The sequence below is a fragment of the Mandrillus leucophaeus genome, unplaced genomic scaffold (genome assembly GCF_000951045.1).
Source record: "Mandrillus leucophaeus isolate KB7577 unplaced genomic scaffold, Mleu.le_1.0 Scaffold1288, whole genome shotgun sequence".
In the NCBI taxonomy this organism is placed as follows: domain Eukaryota; kingdom Metazoa; phylum Chordata; class Mammalia; order Primates; family Cercopithecidae; genus Mandrillus; species Mandrillus leucophaeus.
The window spans coordinates 254,491-264,533 of NW_012101241.1; positions in this window are offsets into that span (position 1 = coordinate 254,491).

Consider the following 10,043-nt stretch of genomic DNA (forward strand, 5'->3'; position numbering starts at 1 on the left):
AAAAAAAAAAAAAGAAGGAAAGAAAGAAAAGAAAAGAAAATATTTGGGGAAAAAAAAAACAATGAAAAATAACAATACGATAGTAAAAATACTACAAATTTAAAAATCAATACAGTATTACAGCTTTTTGCATAGCATTTATATTGCATTAGTTATTATATCTAGACATAATTTAAAGTATAAAGGAAGATGTTCATTGGCTACACACAAATATTACACTGGGCTGGGGATGGTGGCTCACACCTATAATTCCAACATTTAGGGAGGGTAGGGTGGGCAGGTTGTTTGAGCCCAGGAGTTTGAGACCAGCCTGGGCAATATGGTGAAACCCCGTCTCTACAAAAATCGGCCAAGTGTAGTGGCATGCGCCTGAAGTCCCAGCTACTCAGGAGGCTGAGGTGGCAGAATCGCTGGAGCCCAGGAGGCAGAGCTTGTAGTGAGCCGAGATCGCACCACGGCACTCCAGCCTGAACAACAGAGCAATACTTTGAAAAAACAAAAAACAAAAAAACAAAAAAACACCATTTTATATAAGGGAATTGAGTATCGTCGGATGCTGGCATCTGCAGGGGGGAGTCCCAGAACCAATCCCCTGTGGATACAGAAGGATGACTGTATAGCTCAGACTTTAAGCCAAGCACAGTTGAGGGCACAGGGTAGAAACCCATAAAGGCCTGATGATTGCTGGGCAAGCCAAAAGCTACCTGGGAAAGAGCCAGCAAGGCCCCTGCCAAGGTGAGATCACAAAGCAGGGTGGGAAAATGTATGTCTTCCTGGCTACAAGGCAGAATGTCTAAGGCCCATAGGCCTTTGTTTCTTCCCTCCTCACTTTCTGATCCACTAATAACTCTCAGAGCCTGTAGATGGTCCAGACATGAAAGAGGTGAGAGCTAAGGGGTTCCCCTGGAGTTCTTTTTATTTCATGTGATTCCACTTCCCTTGAGGTCTCACTTTAATTTTTCACCCAACACTCCGAGGTTCCTCTAAATTAGCAGGACTTGTTTGAAAATAACTGAAGAACAGGTAAGTACTTGAACTAAATCACTAAATCAGGACATTTCAATCATTTCTTGGAGTAGACCCTGCAGAGTAGATTTGTTAAGACAATGAACATATACCCCTTTTAACCATGTTCTGCCCTTTCAGATGCCCAGGCAGAGTTCGGGAGGGCAAGCTCTGCCCACAACTCTAGGCTAAGGGAGCAGGATCCTCTATACTGGGCAAACTGGTCTGCCAGGACTGAACAGTGTGGCCCTCTGCATGCTTTCTGTTATTCCATGGAACATTCCAGCAAGTTCCAGAGCAGGCAGAGCATTGCACATAACAGAGCTCAGTCAGACCAATGGACTGTCCTTAGCAAGGAGCAAATGGACGTGAAATGCCCTGTTCCTGAGCGCATACCTGTGATTGCAGTGCCTTTTTGAAGCCGATCACATCAGGAATGTTTTATTTGTTCCCTACAGTTGCTATAACAAATTACTAACAACTTGGTGGCTTAAAAAAACACATATTTATTCTCTTACATTTCTGGAAGTCAGAAGTCCAAAATCAGTTTCACTGGCTCCAAACCAAGGTGTATGCTTGGCTGCCCACCCTCAGGAAGCTCTAGAGGATAATCATTTTCCTGGTTTTTTAGCATCTACAGCTGCATTCTTGGCATTCCTTGGCTCATGGGCCCTTCCTCCATCTTCAAAGCCAGCAGCAGCGCATCATGCTTCAGTGGTCACATGGCCCTTCTCCTCTGTGTGCAATGTCCCTCTGTCTCTCTCTCTCTCTTTTTTTGGGGGGTTGGGGGTGGAGGGACAGAGTTTCCCTCTGTTGCCCAGGCTGGAGTGCAGTGGCACGATCTCGGCTCACTGCAACCTCCACCTCCCGAGTTCAAGCAACTCTCCTTCCTCAGCCTCCTGAGTAGCTGGGATTACAGGCGCGCACCACCATGCCTGGTTAATTTTTGTATTTTTAGTAGAGACGGGGTTTCACCATGTTGGCCAAGCTGGTCTGGAACTCCTGACCTTGTGATCCACCCACCTCTGCCTCCCAAAGTGCTGGGATTACAGGCATGAGCCACCGAGCCTGGCCCCCTCTGTCTCTTATGAGGACACTTGTGATTTTATTTAGGGCCCATCCAGATAATCCAAGATAATCTCCCCATGTCAAGATCCATAACTAAATCCCATCTGCAAAGTCTTTTTTGCCATATAAGATCGCATTCACAGGCTCTGAGAATCAGGATGTGGCCATCTTTGCAGACCATTATTCAACTTCCCACAGGAGTAGAGGTGAAACTGTCTGCCTGTGGGTTTGGAATCTACATTGACCAACCCAAACCTTCTGCCCCAAATGGCAATGAAAGAGGCTTCAGGATCCCTCAAGAGACTCTTTTATTGCTGGTCTGAATTACAATGACACCAGTTCCCATTGTGCCCAGGTAAACAGGGAGCACCGCTCCTGAGATCAACAGCAGCCACCAACCACTGGTCTTGTGGACACCTAGACCTCAGGTCAGCAGCATATTCCCTGATTACTGCTTCTTGTTAATATGTCACCTGCTTTTGCTTGCTGATGTATCATGGCACTTTCCAGCCTTCATATGTATGGTAGAGCCCGTTTCAGACACAGCAGAGTGAACCACACCCACTACCCCAAGGAATGCCCTGTCTCAATGCCTACATTTCTTCCAAGGGCATAGTGGCATGCCAGCCTGCCAACTGGTCCTCCTGACAACCCTCCTGATCCCTCACTGCCCCAGAATGAACTTCCCAATACCCATGTCTCCCTACATCACACCCTGATGAGCCCTTCAGTGGCTCCCCATGGTTGACAGCAGGATCAAGTTCTATGGTCCCCACTTGGTTTCAGGGCATTCCATGATCAGGCCCTGTAGATGGGTCAGCCCCATCTTCAACAATACCTCCTTTCTCTACCTACAGCTTTTACTCCCTCCTCGCTGGACTACTTTTGCCTCCTGAAACAAACCATGCAACTGCTACCTTGGTGCGTTTGTTTGTTTGTTTGTGTTGTTTGTTTGTTTTAAATAGAGAATGGGCTCTTGCCATGTTGCCTAGGCTGGTCTCAAACTCCTGGGCTTAGGCGATCCTCCTGCCTTTGCCTCTCAAAGTGCTGGGATTACAAGCATGAGCCACTGTGCCCAGTCTTTTGTGCCTTTGCTGATGACAGTCTCTCAGCCTGGAATGCCTGCATTCTCTTCTGAAATCCTCCAAATGCACTCAGCTTTCAAGGCTTCACTTATTCAAGAGCAGTGAGGAGACAGTTTGTGCCTGCTGGGCATCAGGCTCGCTAAAGCACATACAGCATCTCCTTCAGTCATCACAACAGCCCTACAAAGTAAGAAAGGCTAGTCCTGTTTTCCTCCAGATATGAAAACTAAAGCACTGAGATGGAAGGAGATTTGTTCACAGTCACCTAGTGAATAAGTGATGAAGTCTGTGGTCAGCTCAATAATGATCCCCAAAGATGTCCAGGTCCTAAGCCCCAGAACTTGTGAGTGTTACCTTATATGCCAAAAGTAACTGTCAGATGTGATTGAGTTAAGGGTCTTGAGATGGGGAGAGTATCTTGGATTATCCAGGTCGACTCTAAATGCAATCACATGTGTCCCTTATAGGTGTGGGGCATAGAGAGATTAGACACAAAAGAGAAGATGTGAGAATAGAAGCAAGAGCTTGGAGTGCTGCAAGGAAGGGGCCATGAGCCAAGGAATGCAGCCAGCCTCTAGAAGTTGGAAAAGGCACAGAAACTGATTCTCTCCTGGAGTCTCTAGGAGGCCTGCAGCCCTGCCCATGCATTGATTTTAGCCCAGTGAGACCAATTTTGGACTTCTGACTTTCAGAACTGGAAGAGAATAAAAATGCGTGTTATCTTAAGCCACTACGTTTGTAGCAGTTTGTTACAATGGCCAAAGGAAACTAGTACCAAGAAAGAATGTGAGTTTAAATATCTCTGACACCAGAACTCATGTTCATTCTTCTCTCTGTGCAGCTTCCCAAGGGCCACTTCCTCTAGGACAATTTCCCTCACCACCCCCTCCAAAAGCAATTCTTTCCTTCTCTGTCCTTGCACTTCTGTGTATCTGTTATTCGCTTTGAAGGCCTGCCTGACCCATGCCATTCCCTCAGGGTTGGGACTGGGTGGTGCATGCATCTATGACCCCAGCAACTGCACAGAGGTTTCAAATGCATGCATGAAGGAATTCATGTATGTATGGCTACATACAGCCCAAGGGGTTTGTGGGGGTTGTTTGGGCCCTATGCCCTGACACCAAGGTTATTTAAGAGGTGTCCATTCCTAACACACAGGGAAACCTCATATCCGGATGCAATATATATATTTATTTTTGAGACAAGGTGTTGCTTTGTTGCCAAGGCTGGAGTGCAGTGGTGCCATCATTACTCACTGCAGCTTCTATCTCCCAGGCTTAAGCAATCCTCCACCTTCAGTCTCCTGAGTAGCTGGGACTACAAGTGTGTGCCATCATGCCCAGCTAATTTTTTGTAGAAGTAGGGTCTCGCTATGTTGCCCAGGCTGGTGTTGAACTCCCGAGCTCAAGTGATCCTCTTGCTTGGGCCTCTCAAAGTTCTGGGATTACAGGCATAAGCCCAGCCTGGATGCAATATATATATATATGTGTGTGTGTGTGTGTGTGTGTGTGTCTGTGTGTGTGTGTATGTGTATATATATGTATATATATGTGAGTGTGTGTGTGTGTGTGTGTGTGTATATATATATATATATATTTTTTTTTTGAGACAGGTTCTCACTCTGTCACCCAGGCTGGAGTGCTGTGGCACCACCACACCTAGCTAATTTTTGTATTTTTTTTGTTGTTGTTGTAGAGATGAGGTCTCACTATGTTGCCCAGGCTGGCCTTGAACTCCTGAACTTAAGCAATCTGCCCACCTCAGCCTCTCAAAGTGCTGTGATTACAGGGGTGAGACATTGTGCCCAATCATTTTAAAATTGAGATAAAACTCATCTAATACAAAATTTAACATTTTAATCCATTCTACAACATGAATGAACTTTGTTTTTTGTTTTTGTTTTTATTTTATTTTGTTTTTAAGACAGGGTCTTGGGGTCAGCTGTGGTGGCTCACGCCTGTAATCCCAGCACTTTGAGAGGCCGAGGTGGGCAGATCACGAGGTCAAGAGATGAGAGCATTCGGGCCAATACGGTGAAACCCTGTCTCTACTAAAAATATAAAAATTAGCTGGGCGTGGTGGTGTGCACATGTAGTCCCAGCTACTCGGGAGGCTGAGGCAGGAGAATCGCTTGAACCCAGGAAGTGGAGGTTGCAGTGAGCCGAGATCACGTCACTGCACTCCAGCCTGGTGACAGAGCGAGAGTCTCTCTCAAAAAAAAAAAAAAAAAAAGACAGGACTATAGGTGCGTGCCATCATTCCCAGGTAATTTTTTGTCTATTTGTTTGTTTTTGTAGAGATGAGGTTTCGCCATATTGCCCAGTCTGGTATCAAACTCCTGAGCTCAAGCGATCCACTCCCCTCAACCTCCTGAAGTTCTGGGATTACAGGCATGAGCCACCACACTTGGCCTACAAATGAACTTTGAAAACATTATGCTAAGTGAAATAAACCAGACACAAAAGGACAAATATTGTTTGATTCCACTTATATAAAGTACCTAGAATAGTCAAAATCATTCAGAGAGCAAATAGATTAGAAATCTCCAGTGGGGTCTGGGGGCAGTGATTCACGCCTGTAATCCCAGCACTTTGGGAGGCCAAGGCGGGCAGCTCGCCTGAGGTCAGGAGTTCGAGACCAACCTGACCAACATGACAAAACCCCATCTCTACTAAAAATACAAAAATTAGCTGGGTGTGATGGCGCACGCCCGTAATACCAGCTACTCAGGAGGCTGAGGCAGGAGAATCACTTGAACCCTGGAGGTAGAGGTTGCAGTGAGCTGAGATAGCACTGCTACACTCCAACCTGGGTGACAGAGTGAGATGCCATCTCAAAAAAAAAAAAAAAAAAATCTCCAGGGGCTGGGGGAAGGGAGTAATAGTGAGTATTTAATGGGTATGGAGTTGCAGTATAGGATGATGAAAAAATTCTAGAGATGGATGGTGGTGACGGTTGCACAATATTATTAATGTATTTAATGTCAATGAATAGTATATTAAAAATGGTCAAAATAATAACTTTTATGATATATATAGTGACAATAATATGTTTAAAAAAGACATTTACCACTTAACCATTTTAAAATGTACTACCCATGGTTTTTAGTACATTAACGGAGTTGGGCAATCACCATTATAAAATCAATTGTAGAATATTTTCTTCACCCTACAAGAAACCCTGCACCCATTAAGGAGTCATTCTTCATCCCTCTCCCCCAGCCCCAGCAACCATTCATCTGCTTTCTCTCTCTGTGGATTTGCCCATTCTGCACATTTCATATAAATAGAATCATACAACATGTGTCTGATTATGTGTCATACCTTCTGTGTCTGGCATTTTCAATTTAGCCTAATGTTTTCAAGATTCATCCATGTTGTAGCATAGATCAGTATTTCATTTCTTTTAATGGCTGAATAATATTCCATTGTATGACTGGACCACATTTTGTTTATCCATCCATTGCTTGATGGACATTTGGGTTGCCCCTACTTTGGCTATTATGAATGATGCTGCTATGATCATTTGTGTACAAGTATTCCCGTGAACACGAGTTTTTATTTCTCTTGGGTATATATCTAGAAATGGAATTTGCTGGCTCACATGGTAACTATGTTTATCAAGACACAACTTGCAGTAGAATCCAGCGCATCAACTCTGAGTCTCTGAGCTGTTGGAGGACATAGCCTAGAAAACAGAAGGGCAAAGGCAATTGAAAGAATCTCCTTTTTAGTTCATACTTCCATTTTTCTCCCACCCGAAAGTGGGTCTGTTATTGAGTCACAAAATTGACAAGTTTGAGTTTGAGCACCCCTCCTGAGTTGTGAAATCACCCCAAGAGTAGGATTTCAGTTGGCAGATGGGTGGTCAACTGGTACATCTGGAGTTGACTTTGTCTATTATCTTTCTAATCATCCCTTTAGTCTAGAAAGCCTTTGCCTTTAGAACTGTTGGGCCAAAATCTAAAATCAGCTTGTGAAAGTGCTGTCTCTCAGTCTCCTGGTATGTGAGAATTTGTCCATACTTGATACACAAATAACTATTTTGCTATTGACTGTTCCTCAGCCTGATCTATTCAAGTGAATCTCTTTGAAGACATGCCACCTACAGATCACGGTATTTCAACAACATTTGAACTCTTTCCAAGTATAATCTGTAACAATTTCTTCATTTTCACAATATTTGCCCTTTGAAACAGGCCCCAAGCTTGTGTGTTTAAAGCGGGGAGTGGGATTTAGAGAATGTCAAGCAAGCGAAATGGTTTAGGTTGGTTCGTTCTGTTCTGTGCCCATGAATAGCGCTTGATTCATGGACCACAAGTGGAATGTTGAACAGGATAGGCTCGTCATGGGGTACAGCAGAATTAGACTCAGCATACTCTCCAGACTTTCTCTCTCTGACCAGATGGGCAAGCCAAACCTCAAATAAGCACAAATCCTCTGATAACAGTTTATACTTCCAAACAGCCCACAGGAAATGGGACCCTTGATAAGAGAAGCAGCTTCACTTGTAAATTACAAGCATTCACTTACTAACATTTAAACTGACAATTATCACAGCTTCAAATGCTGGGCTCCATTGGAAAGCAAGTCAAGTTGTTCATCTGTTGGGTTGGTGGCTGATCCCTTCTGTGGTTTGCTTACAAGTGAAAACCCTGCTGCTTGTTGGAACCCATTCTGCTTGATTTGGACTTGGCAGAAGTACCTGGTACAAAGGAAAAGACCTTTTAGCAGGGAGAACAGGGTGGCAGGTGTGGCCCCCAGGGGGCCACTGAAAAGCCACAGCAGAGTAAGCCACACTGCCTGCAACTCTGTGATGGCACTGAGTCCATGTGAAGGTAGGAGGCCTGGTTTATGTTGCCACTGCCTTCCTGTGTGACCTCGGACAAGTTGTTCCCCATTTCTGGGCCTCAGTCCCTTCCTCTGTAAACACGGGGGCTGAAGCAGATGGCACTGAGGGAGGCCCCTGCTCTATTGTGCTGTGCTTAGAAAGCCTCCCGTGTAGCTCTCAATGCGGATCTGATGAAGAACCTGCAAGGACATGGATTACATTTCATTTTCTTTTTCTTTTTCTTTTTTCTTTTCTTTTCTTTTTTTTTTTTTTTTTTTTTTTGAGACAGAGTCTTGCTCTGTTGCCCAAGCTTGAGTACAGTGGCACTATCTCGGCTCACTGCAACCTCCACCTCCTGGGTTCAAGTGATTCTCTTGCCTCAGTCTCGCGAGTAGCTGGGATTACAGGAGCCCGCCACCACGCCCTGCTAATTTTGTTTTGTATTTTTAGTAGGGACGGGGTTTGCCCATGTTGGTCAGGCTGGTCTCGAACTCCTGACCTCGTGAACCACCCACCTCAGCCTCCCAAAGTGCTGGGATTACAGGCGTGAGTCACCGCGGCCAACAGCATTTCATTTTCAAGAGATGAAGGGGTGTGTTGAGAAATGCACTTTAGAATTGTGTTGTCTGGAAAGGATAGGCTAGGCCCCAATTCAGCAGCTAGACCCTGGCCTCGATCTATATAGAATCTTAGAAATTGTTTCAGTATGTATGCTTTCCCCATTCATCCTGTTTCTAAAGACATGATGACTCCTTTTCTTGACAACTAAAGCTCCTGGCATAAGCTGTCTCAGTCTCACTCTCTGAGCTCTGGATCACAGGGTGAGTGTGGAAAGGTGGGCAGAAAAATCTGTGTATGGTTCCGTTCAGCCATAGGTGGGACGTGGCAGACCCTCAAAGGTATGTCTCAAATTAGGGCTAAACAAAGGACCTGCCAAACCCTCTTTTTGCTATTCCTTAGCAGTTTTGGAACCCAGACTTTCCATATTATGTTGGCTCAAACCTCATATGGGAGGTGAGTCATGGGGCCTCTAGGTTGAAAAGGACCTCAAAGGGAGACTAGGCTGGATATCTTGAAGAATGGGAACTCCCTTCCTACAGAGGCAGCTCCTCCATCTTGAGGTTGTTCTGCCCCTTAGGAAGTTCCTGAATCCAGCCAGGAAGGCGTGGTGGCTCATGCCTGTAATCCCAGCACTTTGGAAGGCCAAGGCGGGGAGGATCACTTGAGGCCAGCAGTTAGAGACCAGCCTGGGCAACATAGTAAAACTCATCTCTACAAAAACAAAAATTAAAAAAATTAGCTGGGTGGGGTGGCATGTATCTATCATTCTAGTTACTTGGGGGGCTAAGGCAGGAGGATTGCTTGAATCCAAAAGTTTGTGTCTACAGTGAGCTATGATCATACCGCTACACTCCAGCCTGGGTGACAGGGTGAGACTCTGTCTCTCTTAAAACAAGAAAGTTCCAGAGTCCATCACCCCATAGCTTTCCCCCTTTATCCTTATTTTTATAAGTTGAGGCCACAAAATACAGATCAAATACCCCAGGAGCTCCCTCCAGGAGTCTCCCTCATCACTCCTTTCCTTTTTACCCCTTAAAGTCATCTTTTTCTCCAGTCCAAACACTCACCAAGATTATTCATTGTATGAAGATTCCAACTTCCATAGGTCAGGTGCAGTGGCTCACACCTGTAATCCTAGCACTTTGGGAGGCCGAGGCAGGCAGATCACTAGAGGTCAGGAGTTCAAGACCAGCCTGGCCAACATGGTGAAACCACATCTCTACTAAAAACACAAAAATTAACTGGGCGTGGTGGTGCACGCCCGTAGTCCCAGCTATTCGGGAGGCTGAGGCAGTAGAATCGCTTGAGCCTGGGAGGCGGAGGTTGCAGTGAGCCGAGATCACACCACTGCACTCCAGCCTGGGTGACAGAGTGAGACTCTATCTCACAAAAAAAAAAAAAAAAAAAAAAAAAAAAAAAGAAAAAATAACATTCTAACTTCCCTTTAACATCTTGATCACTGGTTCCTGAAGCAAATCCAGCCTGTCAATGTCT